General features: G+C 42.0%; 1 long non-coding RNA gene across 1 annotated transcript; it reads left to right on the top strand.

The window, feature by feature from the left end:
* Positions 1-3,705: 3,705 nt before the first annotated feature.
* On the top strand, positions 3,706-4,665 carry LOC146761572 (uncharacterized). The gene is made up of 3 exons (XR_014945005.1): positions 3,706-3,823; positions 4,001-4,067; positions 4,562-4,665. It is a non-coding gene; the product is annotated as an uncharacterized LOC146761572 (long non-coding RNA).
* Positions 4,666-15,164: the final 10,499 nt, after the last annotated feature.

The raw sequence follows: 15,164 nt of genomic DNA, 5'->3' as shown, positions 1-15,164 counted from the left end.
TGCAAACCTCCCTCTGAGAAATCTTAACTGTGAGAAACCTGGCCTGAAGGTTTGGCCCCCATTCCCAGTGTTGTGACAAGAGTCACCTCAATTCTCCGATACTTTACTTCAGATAACCCTACTGGGTGACCCTCGTGTTGGTCTCTTAGAATTGGATCTAGGAGGTGTTGGCTGCCTGTGTTTGTGATGAAAGAGCAGCAGTGATGTGGGTCTGTGTGAGGTCACTGTCATTGCTGGGCTAGGAGGGTTTGGCCCCCACCTGGCGAGCAGAGCTGGTGCTCTGGTGAGCGTGCTGCACACAGAGACTGAGCTGTGAGCATTCCTCGTTAGGGATCATTCTTTGGGAGCCCACTGCAAGCACTGCTGCGGCGTGTGTGTGAGCTGGGCACAGCCCGGAGTGACCCGGCCAATAAGGTGAGCTGGGTTTGGTGCTGGACAGCTGCTGGAAGGAGTTTGAGCAGAACACCTGGGCTGGGGAGGAGCTCCCAGCTCAATGGAGGCCCTTCCCAGTGGCTGTTTCCAGGGGAAATTGATTCTTTGTGAGATTCTGTCACATGATTTGGTGAGGCTGATGAACTGCCATTACTGCCCTGTGTGATCCTAGAGTGCAATAGAAAGCACTGCTGTGCTTTCTATTATAATAACGGGGTATCAAAGTCCTGGGCTGCAGCAGGTGAGGATAAGCCCAAGTGCAGTAGCTGTGGGCACAGAAAGGAGGGAAAAAAGCTGCTGATCATTGGAAGGGATCAGGCAGGTAGGGATCTCCAGTCAGACACCCAAGCCTGCACTGCCAACACGTCAATGACGTCTGGGAAGGGTTTGCATGCGCCTGAGCTGCCCTGGCTTGGCCTGCCATCCCATCAGGTGCTCAATCTCTGCTTCAAGCCGTGATTGAGCATTGCTGCTACAGCCCTGCAAAACTGCTGCAGGGCCACGGCCTTCATTTCAGACATTAGAAGGGAAGGAGAGCACAGACTTCATGGAGTGCAACCTGTGCTTTATTGACCCAAGGATCCAGCCCATTTTTAACAGAACCCCCTGAAGTCCTGGTGAGATCCAGGTGCTGAGCTGGGCCTTGGGCTGTGCAGTGACATCACAAGCACGGTGACCTCACAAGCGCTTCCTGGGGCAGCGGCTGCCACCAGTGAGTGCCAGAGCCGTGAGTGCTGCGCAGAGTGTGGACACGCTGTGTCGGCCCTCGTCCCGGCTGGCAGTGACGGTGGTGGTGGCTGCTGGTGCTGCGAGCTCTCGCTGACGGTGTTGCCCAGCCATTGCGCTGGTTTCTTAGCTGAAAGGGAGGAGAACTGCAGCTGTGCCCGGGTAAGCCAGAACTGGAGGTTTCTCAAACGTGTGAGTGGTAGCAGTGCATGCACTGCAGCTGCAGCAAGGGTAGATGATGGAGTCCTTCTCATGGCAGGAACACAAAATGTGTGCTGCAAGGTATATAACTGCTGATGGGATGGAGCACAGCACTTGCTGGGGAAGTCGTGCCACTTAGACACACGTTGGATCCAGAGCTGGCACAGTTCTTGCAACCAGCTGCTTCCAAGGCATTGCCCTGCTCTTGAGCCCAAACTGCATAAAAAGAAAGCTGGGAAAATGCTTATTCCTCATGATTCTTCCCTTGTAGGCACTTCCTGTAGGGTTCCGGTCCGAGAGGACACTTTGGGGATCCAAGCAGTCCGAGCACAACCGTCTCTTTGCAAGAGCAGGGAATTCCTCTGGAGAGAACCCAGACGTGCTCTAAGAATTTCCCCATGTCTCAGCAAAGAGGCGACTGCTACTTCTACTTCTACTCCACCTGCACTAAGGTACAGTTGACTTTCTTCTGCCTGGGTTTTCTTCCATTTCCTCGTGTTGAAGAGAAAGGGGTGGAGCAGGGGAGACCTGCAGGTGATGTTACCCTCATAGCGCTGCTAACAGCCTGGGATAATGGCGTGGACACGTACGTTTCAGGCCGTGCTCTTATTTTCCTGTGGTTTCCTTGTGCTTGCAGGGAGACAGCTGTCCCTTCCGCCATTGTGAAGCAGCTCTGGGGAGTGAACAAGTCTGCAGACTGTGGATGGAGGGCAGCTGCTCAAGGAGTAACTGCAAGTTCCGACACATGAGGATTGATGTGAGTGTTTGCCTAAAGATGTGCTCTCCGGCTTAGTCTACACCACCACTTTTCATGGCTGTGGTTGGGCTGAATGCACTTCTGCAGGCTGGATACATTTGCTGTGAAAATCTTACTGGTTTCTGTTTCTAGAGGGGACTGGGAGGAGGTAAAGAAGGCATAGGATTCAGTGCCTTAGGTATATCACAGCGGGAGATGTTTGCATTAGGAGCCAAAGGCATTTTCTCCCCAGATGCAAAAAGCTCGCATTGCTCAGCCTCCTAAAGCTGCTGGAGCTGGGTGGTAGGAGAGAGCTGCACTGCCCTCCTGCCAGCAGGGCTCGGTTGTGCCCTATCAGGCCTTCTCTGTCCTGGATTTCTTCAGAGCAGTTCGTTCTGGCTACTTGGAGTAGTGAAAGGAGGGGCAAGAAATGAGGGTACAGAGCTAAGGCTCCACACAATGGTTTCTGATGGCTGTTGGAGTGCAGCATCTCCCTGCAGACCTGATGTGCCTGTTTCCATGACCCTTCCTTTCCTTCTCTCTCCAGAAGCAGCGCAGTTTGATTCCCTGCTTCTGGGAGAACCAGCCCGGAGGCTGCCAGAAACCACACTGCGCCTTTTGTCACCTGAAGGAACGCGGTGGGAATGGACCAACCGCACCACTGAGCCACAGTGAGTGTCCGATGGCGTGAAGCATGAAGGGCTCAATTCTGAATGTCAGTTCTGAGCGGGTGCGGGATGCACATCACCATTCAATGGGGAGGCGGGGGAGAGTTGTGATAGTGAAATATCAGTCTGTTCTTTGGCTGTCAGAGCAGCGCTGGGTTTTTTCTGGAGTGAGGAAGATGCACTGCAGGTCCGTGCTGACTGCACAGCATTTGGGCAGCGGAAGGCAAATGTAACAAACAGTGCTTGAAAACGTGAAGCTTGTGGTTGACTGTGCTGAAACCTGCCTCCAAAGAGACGCTCGTCAATTATTTCTTGTTTCCTTTCTGCCAGAAGCTGACACAAGTGGCCTTCCTCCAAAGAGCGGCCTTGCAGCAAGTCTGGGGAACCAGGCAGAGGATGACAAGGCACCAGAGAGAGGTACAGATACTCAACAGGCTCCTGGGTTTGATGCACTGTTTTTCTACTGAGATCTGACTGTTCTTTCATGGGACTCTTCTCTGCAGTTGACATCCCAGCTTCCTCCCATGGCCCATCTGGACGGAAACGCAAACGGTCGGAGGAGGAGAAGGGAAAAGCGGGGGAATTGCCCTGCAAGAAAAAAGTGAAGGGTAAGCATGAGGAGCTCGTTACGGTGCCTCAGAAAAGCAGTGCTGCCACTTTGCATTGCTCTGTATCAGACTTTTCCTTGCCCTGGATTACTACTGAGTGCAGCTATTGGGTTTCTTTGTTCCTTTTTATGCGTTGTTGGTAGACAGAGATGACTGTGTGCAAAACGTGGCTGAGAATCCCGGACAGGGCAATGTAATTCCACTGGTCAAATGTATTTAACTTTGTGGAAGGGTGGTGGGATTGATAAGAGAACGTGGATCTCTCTTGAGGCACAGCAAGACAGTACCAGCTCTCTCTTCCTTTAACTGTAGGTGGGCGCAGGTTCTCCGTGAGGCCCATTGACTGGAAAACCACCTTCCCCCCAACGCGGAGACAGAAACGAAAAGCAGCAGAGATTCATCCATCTGCTGCTGAGGACACAGATGAGCCCCCAGCTAAAAAACTACCCATGGTAAGAGCAGTGGCAAAAGCAGTAGTGGATATGGAAGGTTTACATTGCTCTTGATGAAAAGGCAGAAATTCCAAGTGTTCTACAGCTCTTCTGTTTCCCTGGAAGGCAGCAGATGTCTCACAAGGTACTTGTGGAAACTCTGACCCGTGCTTCATACTTTGTCTTGTTTCTTCCTAGGAGACTCTTGCTTCGGTACCGCCGAATACACCTAGGTCTGCGTCGAAGTCATAAAGCTTCCAAGCAGGTGATGACCACAACTTGCTCTTCATTAATGCCCTTTTTCCATCAGACAGAAGTTCTTTCACACTGGGGGAAAATGGGGTGTTTGAGATGTGTCATGGCGTAATGCAACAAAGGAAGAGGTCATCTGAGATAATTGAAACTGCTTTGTCAAAACCTCTGCTGAGTTCCTCGTGGGGAAAAGTACCTCAGCCAGCAAGCAGGATTTTGCAGAGGATGATTTCTTAACATGTTTACAGTCAAAGCAGTGAGGGTGGCAATGTGTTTCTGCTACAAGGCCCAGCCCCTGTTTGCCAGACTCAAACTGCTCTACCTGAACAGATAAATCCGCACCATGAAAAAGGCACCTGCTGGTTTCCTTAACTCAAAAGACAGCCGCAGTTTAATCAAATCACCATCCCTATGTGGGTGTGAGGGGCGGGAGGGTAAACTACAGAACTCAGAGCTGAAAGCACATCTCAGAAATGTCACGTAGATTGTTCTCTTCCTTCCCACAAGTCTGGGACTGCTCCAGGGAAGCCACGCAGACTGATGTGGATGATGAGGATGTAGATGAGCTCCTTCTGACCTGTCCGACATGACGGCGTAACAGCATCGCCTGATTGTATGGTTTAAAACAACAACAGAAATTAAAATCAACCCTTTTCCTTTCCAGCCCTGCTTCTTTTCGTTGTTACTCTGGGGGCATTTCTGAGACTGCACTGAGTCTTAAAGCCGAGTCAAAGTGGCGACAGTCAGCACTGACTGCATTCTGTTCTGATTTCCCTATGGCTCAGAGTTCAGGGCCTGCACTCACTGCCAGCTCTGGGTGCTGCTTCAGCATCGAGGGCACAAAGCACCTCTGTGGGCACAGAACGACATCCATCCAGGGCTGAACCTGATACTTCCTCCTTACTCTGCTGTTCCCCGGCGGCCACACCCGGCCTGGGGAGGAGCTGATGGAGCGAATGGAGCGTGGCCAGGAGCGTGGCCTGCGATGCGGATACCGCTGTGCCGATACCGCCGTCACATCATCACATAACATTGCATCCTCGAGCAATAGTCGTCGCCCGGGTACCCCTCCATGCCGCCATCGTTCAACTGGATCTCCAGCATCGTGCCGGCCTCACAGCTGTGCGGGCCATTCTGGCGCCTTCTGCACATCCCTGGCCGCGCTGTGGCAGCGGGTGGCATCCCCATGAACGGTGGGGGTCCAGAACAAGTCGAGCTGGAGGGGCACAGCGGCCCACCGGGAACATACAACACAACACAACACAGCACGACCCTTTTCAGCCTGGAGAAGAGAAGGCTGCGGGGTGACCTCATTGCAGCCTTTCAATACCTGAAGGGAATTTACTTTCAGAAGGGGAGCAAACTCTTCGAAAGGGCTGACAATAGCAGGACATGGGGAAATGGTTTTAAATTAAAAGAGGGAAGCTTTAGGTTGGATGTTAGGGGGAAGTTCTTTACTAGGAGAGTGGTTAGGCCCTGGAACAGGCTGCCCAGGGAGGTTGTGGATGCCCCGTCCTTGGAGGTGTTCAAGACCAGGTTGGATGGGGCCCTGGGCAACCTGATCTAGTAAATGTGTATGTTTGGTGGCCCTGCTAGGCAGGGGGGTTGGAACTACATGATCCTTGAGGTCCCTTCCAACCCGGGTCATTCTGTGATTCTGTCCCCAGTTTACTTTCTGTTCTAAAATAAGTGTGAATCTTGGACCAAAAGTTTGTTGCTTAGTTTCATGGGCCAAAACTATCTTTTGGGTTTGTCTTAATCTAAGGAGTAAAAATATTCATCAGTATATTATTTGCAAGCATTTTCATATTTCTTTCTGCTAATGAAATGGCGTTGGTTCAATTTTATATTTGTAGCCTCTCATAAATTTCTCATTTCTCTTTTTTCAGTGTTCCTATACTGAAGATTCCTTCTTCTGTCTAGATTTTTTCCATAGTTCTCCAAGGCTACTTTGATTTACTTATTTTATATTCTAAAAAGTAGAACTCAATTGGAAGAAGCTCAGAAACGCAGATAATCAAGAAGGGCACAAAATGGGCAGGCTCATTGTAGTAGATGTATTCTATGTGATTCTTAGCTCCAGGGTCTTGTTGTGATTTTCAAATTAAACTCTGAAGTAATTACAGAAAAAGAAACAAACAACAAAGCACTTTCTACTTTTCTTAATTCCTTCAGCTTTTAAATTACACCACCACAGATTTCCCGATGAACTTCAGTCACATACATTGCAGTAGCATAACCTTAACACAGGAGTAAAACCTCCTGGGAAATATTTTGACCATTGGTCGGACAGCAGATGGCACTACAGCCACTTCTCCAAAAGCGTGCCTAGAAAGTAGCAATTGAGTTATTTAACAGAAGATAATCAATGTTCTTTCCAGAGCAGCTGCTGTAGCGATGCCAGTCCTGACCAATGCATATCAGTAAAATACTGCTACTCTCACTTGAAGTTAGAATTTATCCTTCTCCACTTTTCCTGGCTGCTACCTGGAATTTGTGCATCCCAGGTGCCCACCAGGGTGTTCCAGCATTGAATAATTCAAGATAAATACAAAGAAATAAATACAATCTACTTTTTCAGTAATCAGGGATGACTAATATACTGCAACTGTAAGGGGAGGTAACGACTGAGTTTTATTTTGCTTACCACTCAGTAAACCTCCAGAGAATTTGGTTCTCCTCAAACTAATTATATTTTTGGGGGAACAGGAGCTCATTTGAAACTGGAATCATGACAGGATTGTAGCAAGAATTTTTGAGGGCTCTAGTCTGGTTTTAACTGATTAAACCAGTTTTCCATGCCTGTCCAAGTCAGAACACGCTGACAACACAAACTAATTCTCCATTTTCATCCCAGACTCTCTGAGAAGCAAATTGAAATGAATCTGGAAACCAGCCACACTTACCCAGCTGAAAGTTCCACTTGGATACAACAACTTTCAACACTTTTCTGGCTTTCTCAGCTAGAATGGAAGCTTTGGCTATTTAAACTTGTGACCAGGCTGACCTGCTACTTTGCACGAAACTAAAGATTGAGACCCCACATCATTTTGACTGAAAACAGTAATGAAAGGAATAGCCTTGCAGCATACACTGATTCATAACACAGTCCTGACTTCTGAAATAAAATTCCTCATTTGGTATTTTTGTACCTTTAACTTAGTCATTTGTTACATTACTAGCAGTCTAAGTAATTCACATCATATAAACATATCACCTAATTGGCATAGCTGTGTTTTTAAGAAAAAAAATAAAAATCAGAGGTATCCCAAAATATGATCTGATTTATTGAAGCAGTAAATCATAGAATGTCTTGGGTTGGAAAGGACTTTAAGGATCATTGAGTTCCAGCTCCCCTGCTGCAGGCAGGGGCCACCAGCCTCCAGATCTGATACTAGAGCAGGTTGTCCAGGGCCCCATCCAACCCTGTCTTGAATACCTCCAGGGATGAAGCCTCTCTGGGCAGCCTGTTCCAGCACTTCACCATTCTCTCTGCAAATAACTTCCCCCTGACATCCAATCCAAACCTTCCCTCCTTGAGCTCAAAACCATTACCCCTTGTCCTATCACTGTCAACCCAAGTAAAAAGTTGATTACCCTCTTAATTTCAGAAAGGCGGCAATGAGGTCTAACAGCCTCTCTCAGGCTGAACAAGCCCAGCTCCCTCAACCTTTCTTCATAGGAGAGGTGCTCCAGCCATCTGGTCATCTTTGTGGCCCTCTTCTGGACCCTCTCCAACAGCTCCACACCTTTCCTGTTCTGGGGGTCCAAGACCTATACACAGTTCTTCAGATGGAGACTCAGAAGGGCAGAGCAGAGAGGGACAGTCACTTCCTTGTCCCTGCTGGCCACCTCAAATGTGTTGAGATAACTGAGAGGAGTCTTTGAAGTCAACTCATCTAGTTTAGACTCTGTTTTTATGGCATACAGGGAGCTTCAGAGTGCCCAAATGATCAAATAAAAACCATAGATTTCTTTGATTATGCATAAGTTGTTAAATTTCTATTGACAAGTCTCCTCTCCCCCATTCTTGTCAGCAAGTTGACAGAAAACTGTGTATGTACATATAATTGCATTTCTATATTTGCATGTATCATGTATTTGACCTCCTGTCCTGTCTTTACCACATGGAAAGTGACATATCAATAGTGAAAGATATATCAACAGGGAATAAGCAAGAGCTGTGGATACAGGTGAAGTTTTGCCCTCAAAAGTACATCTGTCAAATCTGTTTTGACAGTTTCAGAGAATAACTATGGATGCAACAATTTAAATGAACTAAACTGCACTGGCAAACAGAAGTAAAATGATTCCCCACTTTTATATCTGAAAAAATATAAATGCAAATGAACTCTTGCCTTGCAAATTCATCATGTTTTGAACTCCATCCTAGAGTAAGGTTGTTTGGATTCAACGAGCAGTAAATGGGTCTCGCACAAACTTTTTAAATTATTTTTCTCCTTTTAAAAGTCTCTTACAGTTCACTGGTTTGCTGATGAGTATGGATGTAGGAGGAAAAGATTATTAAAGTGTTAGTTTTCTGACTTTAATTTTCTAAATGCATGTAGTTATTGAAGTCCCTCAAGTGAAATAAATATGTTGATGGAGGAAATAGATAAGGTCTTCACATTTTTTCTCAGTTAATTCTAAATTCTCTTGAACTCAAAGAGCTTTATACTTCTCGAGCAAAACTCACACGGATGATTTATGATTTATCTAAACATGCTGAGTGATAGAAATGATTTATTTGTAATACACAAAGAAGTTACTGTCATTCTGTGATTCTAACGGATTGAGCCATCAGAGCAGCGCTGATGTATGTCTGCCATAAACCAGACAGCTTTATTACATCAGAGATTCAGTTTCGCAGCTGTGTTTAGAGGCAATTCTATTTAAAATGTGCCTATAACTCCCAAAGCCAAGACCAGCATATTTGTTTACTTTCTTGCTCAGTTTGCCAGCCAACAGCTTTTTAGGCCAAATTGCACCTATACTGACTCCTGGAATCTGGCAAATAATGAGTGTGGAGCTTTCTGCTTGAGAGAGACATATAATTGCAAATTAAGTTTGAAGATCTGATTTGTTAGATTATGTTTTCAAAATTACTTTTGACTAAAAAACTTCTGACATGACTAATTTATATGTTGTTCATTCTGGCACAACTTCCTTGCCTAAAGAGATGTCTGAACCAGCCAAAAATCAGGAGTCTGTGCTTCAGTTGTCTGAGGTCTTTGTGGCTTTGTGGTTTTGTATTTTGTTTTCTTTTCTACTCTAAACACCAAGAGCTTTCTGATTGATTACTGAGAACTACAGAAAGCAAACACCCATTGAAAAGGGAAGGTGAATACAAAAAAGATGAGATATATTTCCCCCGTCTCAGAAACTTATTATCTAGATTAGTTGCCTCACTTTTTTTTTTATGAAATTAATCATACAGATAGTGCCAGGGAGGTAAGAACCACGCCATCTGAAAAATTCATACTGAATTGAAGCTGTTTGAACCTCTCTGCATTACTACTGACTTGTCCGAGTTCTGCATCTACAAACAAGATTCTGTTCTGAGGAATCATATCATGAGCAAAGGAAGATCTCAGGGGTGGTGTTCCAAGGCAGTTATGGGTCTTCCCAAACCAACAGACTTATGTCACCAGACCAAAGATATGGATACCCTACTGAAACGCAAAGTTGATTTTATTGATTTTGTTTTTATCCGTATATCTAGATCAGACTACAAGTATAACAGAAGGGCTTGGTGACCCCAACACTATCCTCTGGCCATGGCATCTATTCAGAAAACATTAGTGTTTAACACAGCTTGTGAGAAAGCTCTTATAGTGATTATGAAGGCAATAAACACATTGAATTGTGTGTGCAAAAAAACCTGTTGTTAAATGCATGCAGTGTGTATCCCCACTCAGGCACCATATGGCTCCTTTGTCACTGAAAGTGCTTTTTTAGCCCTAAGTCATCAATTTTAAACCAGTCTGGACCAGGCATCCTCTTTCGACTATCTCTTCTGGGAGCTAATAACTGATAAAAAAGATAAGGACAACAGAAATACCAGATATCATATCTTATAAAACTAATACAAGTTGTTTGGTGGGTAAGAATTAATAATATATATTTATTTATAATGTATTATACATATTATTAAAAATAATGAATGCAATTTTCATATATAAGTTTTAAAAGAGAAAGAAAAAAGAGCAGAAGAGCAGGAAGAACTGAAAAGGGAAACAATATATATTTTAATAATCACAGTGTTCTGTTAATTGAATTTGGTAAAGTTGCTATAAAGGAAGGGGGTTTTATGATGCTCTTTGTTCTACTTTAGAGGAATAAAAAACAAATAGAAAAAAAGCATTTAACTCTGTAGTGCTTACCAATACTTTAAGAACATCGTTGGTATTGTTTTCTACATTTAAAATATTTTCAGATTACAATGTCCAATACGAATTATATTCAGACGTTGTAACACAATACCTGAGAATGTCTGGCCTTTTGTATTTAGTTTTCATAATACCTAAAACTTTGGGAATATAACAAAATGTTCAAAGCATGTTGATGCTCTGCAATTTGTATCTCAATCAGGATGACTTGGCTATAAATAAACTTGACATTAAATATCATATCAGACAATTAGATTTGAGAACACTGAACTCAGCATCAGGAGATTCAGTGGAATTTGAAGGAAGAAGCAGAAATCACCTCACAGCTTTTGCTGAGTTCATGAAAGAGCTTCCCATCCTTCCAGATTCAATGCTGTAACACCAAAAGTAGTTCCTCAGCAGAGCCGGTTCCGTCCTACAAGTCCCAGGTGTGCTCCACACAGAGTGCAATTAACCAAAGGTCATTTAATTTTATTATGCTACAAATGTTACAAAGCTTTCAGCAGCATCTGTAAAATCCCAATCTGAATTCCCCAGGGAATTTTGGAGTAAAATATGCACCTGTCGAGCCTGCATTGCAACTCTATGTAAAGCTGGCTGGTCAAAAAAAAATTGCCCATCAATACAGGTGTTAAATAATCTCTACTTTTCATTCCATTTTCCAAACAGAATAATAATTACAAAATAAAAATAATAATAAAAAAATAATTAAAAAAAAAAAAAAGATTATTTGCATTTCTTTTTATTTAACTACTGGCCAAGCTTATTGTGTTAAAATAGAAAAAGATTAATGGAAAGCATGAGCCACATATTAAATTGTTTTGCATTATATACATTATTGGAATAGGTGATATTCTTTACTAGCTTACAACCACAAAGCAGTGGTTAATACAGTTTATGACAGGTTTTCTTCTTAAGGCTAGTAATGTGCTTCCTTCCTACTACTCACCTCTCATTAAGGTATATGTTATGTTTTAAACATGTCTTTTGTAATCTAATCTAATTTATGATGAAATAATTGATATTAAAATCTCACAAAAGGATTTGATATTTGATATTTGTACTCTCCCAACTGTTTCAGTGCATTTCATGGTTAGACTTGGTACTGCATAAGCACAGAACCTAGCACAAAACAAATGGATCTCTGTGATATTAATAGTTGTTTTTGAAGGTCATAGGTAAGAAATGAGGCTTCAAACATCCTAAATGAAGATAATACAGCGCCTGATTTTAAAATGACAAATAATAGAATTATAAATTATACAGTGCAACCTCCAATTGTAAAAAAATACTGTAGAAAATAAAGAAAATAATAAAAGTCTCCTAAAAGAAAACAGTAACTTGTAAAAGATAAAATAGATTTATAAAGAGCAAATAATGTCATATAAAATTGTATTTAAAGTTTAAATTGCAGCTGAAGAGTTTTAGCTGCATTGTGAGTAAAACCTCTCAAATAGTGATGATATACTGGATAAACAGATATCAGGCATAGAATCAAAGAATCATAGAATCACCAAGGCTGGAAAAGACCTAAGAGATCATCCAGTCCAACCATTCACCTATTACTCCCTGGGCAGCTGTGCCAGTGCATCACCACTCTTTCTGAGAATAAATGTTTCCTAATATCCAATCTGAACCTCCCCTATCACAGCATAAGGCCATTTCCTCTTGTTTTATCACTGTTACATGGGAGAAGTCAGCCTCCACCTCACTACAACCTTCTCTCAGGTAGTTGTGGAGAGCAATAAGGTCTCCCCTGTGCCTCAGTTCTGCACTGGTGAGACTTCACCTGAAGTAATCCATCCAGATGTGGAGACTCCAGCACAGGGCAGATATGGGCCTGTTGGAGTGAAACCAGTGAAATGATCCAAGGGATGGAACACCTCCCCTGTGAGGACGTGCTGAGAGCTGGGGCTGTTCAGTCTGGAGAAAAGAAGGCTCTGGGGAGAACAGATGGAGGCTTCTCAGTATCTAAAGTGGGGCTATAAGAAAGAAGGGGACAAAATAATTAGTAGAGTCTGTTGGGATTGGACGAGGGAAAATAGTTTCAAACATAAGCAGGGGAGATTCAGATAGGATACAAGAAAAAAGTTTTTTATGATAAAAGTAGTGAATCACTGGAACAAGTTGCCCAGAGATGTGGGCATCCTCTGAGACATTCAAACTCAGTGTGGGTGGGACTCTGAGCACCCTGATGTAGCTGAAGGTGTCCCTGCGCATTGCATGGGAGTTGGACTAGATGACTTTTAACGATCCCCTCCAACTGTGAGGTTTTTGTGCTTCTATACGATATGATATTCAACAGCAAAATACATCTCTAGCTTGGGAAGGGGAAACATCAAAACAGAGAAGCAATAATCAGTTTTGGTACTGAAACATGATATCATTGTAATATTAAAAAAAATAGAATCTTTCTCTGCCAAGGAATAGTACAGCATCCCTGTTTCTAATTAATATTGTACTCCATTGCATTATGTCTCAGAATCAGAAAAACAAACTTTTGTAAAGCACACTCAAAAATTATGTCTATGTACAGCAAAGAATATCAGCAAAAAGTAGTATTAAGATGCTTTATTTTTAAGGGGTCTGTGAAATAGTCAAAACATTGTAAGGATCCTTTTGAAACAAATTATTATTCATTAGGTTTTCCTCATGAAAATTTGCAAAATGAATCTATGAAAGAGTGACTACATCACATGGTATGGAAATTCAGTGTATCGACACCATTGTAAATATACGGCAGTTTAAATGCAACTTAAAAAAAAAATATATATATATATATATATAGTACTTTGTACTCATAAAAAGATTGGGTGAGTGACTTGCACGATATTCCAAAAGTCATCTAGCATCTAAATCTCACTATATACTTATATATTTTAACTATAATATCAACCAAATATCAATAATATCAATACTAATATCAACCATAATATCAATCAAATAATATCAACCCTCCTCCATATACTCCCTCTTAAGAGAGTGCCCTAAGGAAATTTCTGGGAAAACAGAATATTGTAATTCTGGATAAACTTCTGACTCAAGAACGAGTCTTCATTAGCAAAATTTTGATCATTTTTAATTTTTATTATTAACAAAGTTAAGGTTTAGTTTTATGTTGCACTGAACTGATGAGAATACAAAATTCTAACAGAATTTAGAGCTAATACTCTCAAATTAGCTTTTTAAGTGGCAGCTTTATACAAATACTTGTATCCAAAAATTAGTCAGAGATCACACTGAGTAGCTAACATGCTAGAAATCTATTTTGATTTGAAGATCGATATATAAAGTGATATTCAAAAACCTGATTACCAAACCTGAATAACTCCAATAAAATTACAAGACTGAAAGAGGAAAGAATTTACAAGCCAGAAAATTGAAGCAAACACAAGAAGGAACTCATCACTCATCAGTCCCTGATTTTTCATTCAATTATTTAGTTTTATGCTCTTTGCTTTTCAAAGTGAATTGAATTAGCTTTAGTTTGGAGTTTTATGTGAGGGGAAAAAAAAAGGTGCCTTTGTACTAGCCATAGAAATTGTTCAGAATTTACTTGAAGCAATGAAGGAACATAATTACGAGCTGCTAAGAGAAAGATTATAAAGCATTACAGCATTTATTTCTACTCTTCATTGCTTTCGGATTATTAACTTAGAAAGCCTTAAGAGCTGGTGCAGAAAAACTCACAAGTTTTTAAAAGCCTTTATCATTAATGCATTCATATTTTTTCCCTAAATGACTTTGCAGTGTTCTCTCTTGAGAAACAAAACATCTGCCCAGTCTTTTGGTTCAATAATATCTGGGTGCATCCGTTACTCTGCAGCACGTGCTCTTTCTAGACATATACATTTCTAAAAGTGTAAATAAAACTGGGAGTAAGTCTTGACCAGAAAGACAAATTTAACTCATTCACATAGAGAATGCATTTTTTGTGTGACTTCATCAGGTAGTAGAGAAATCAGAGGACGATTATTGATGGTATCAAATTAATGTCTGATACTCTCTGTACTCTGGAATCAGAGATGTTAACACACTAGTAACTTATCTAGAAAGATTTCACTGAAGTTCTCTATTAGTGGCAAAAAATTGCTTAGTTTCTTCCCTGATAGATGGATTTCTTTTCAAATAATATATATCTCAAGGGATAGCTAAAGTAAGCTCTGTGGAAAGTTATCTAAGGGTAATATTTATAGAACAAATTAACACAGCTGCATTCATAATGCTAAGTACAGAATTAATGCTTAACAATAATGCACCTTGACCTTGGTTTTATCATATGGTATATAATTCCTACTAATTATCAGATGATAGTCATCAATCTGAGCACAAAGCTAGAAACACTCAGCACTTAGCTTTGCACATCTTCAAAATATGGTTCAATATTTAAACATATCTGACAAACCTGTCCTATTCTGCACTGTAATTTTCTCTTAGTCACCCCGCCAACATTTAGAAAACTTTAGCCTTCATTAAGATATTATGTCCCTCAGCATAAGAGACTGATAATTTTCTGAATAGTCACACATGCATCACTATTTGGTTTTACATTTACTACAAGGGTTGTTTTGAAAGTAGTGCTTCATAATTTTTTTCTTTTTCTTTTTTTCCTTTTTGGTGGTACAGGACATTAGATGGTAATGGTGCTGGTATAGCAGTAGAGGCTGGACATTCCCATGAATTTTAGATTACATTTTGTTGTGTGTGACAGATGATAGCAG

Source organism: Coturnix japonica, chromosome 3 (genome assembly GCF_054131305.1).
Source record: "Coturnix japonica strain WE chromosome 3, WE-NBRP24, whole genome shotgun sequence".
In the NCBI taxonomy this organism is placed as follows: domain Eukaryota; kingdom Metazoa; phylum Chordata; class Aves; order Galliformes; family Phasianidae; genus Coturnix; species Coturnix japonica.
Note: the sequence above shows the minus strand (reverse complement) of the source record. Positions and strands in the feature narration are given on the sequence as shown.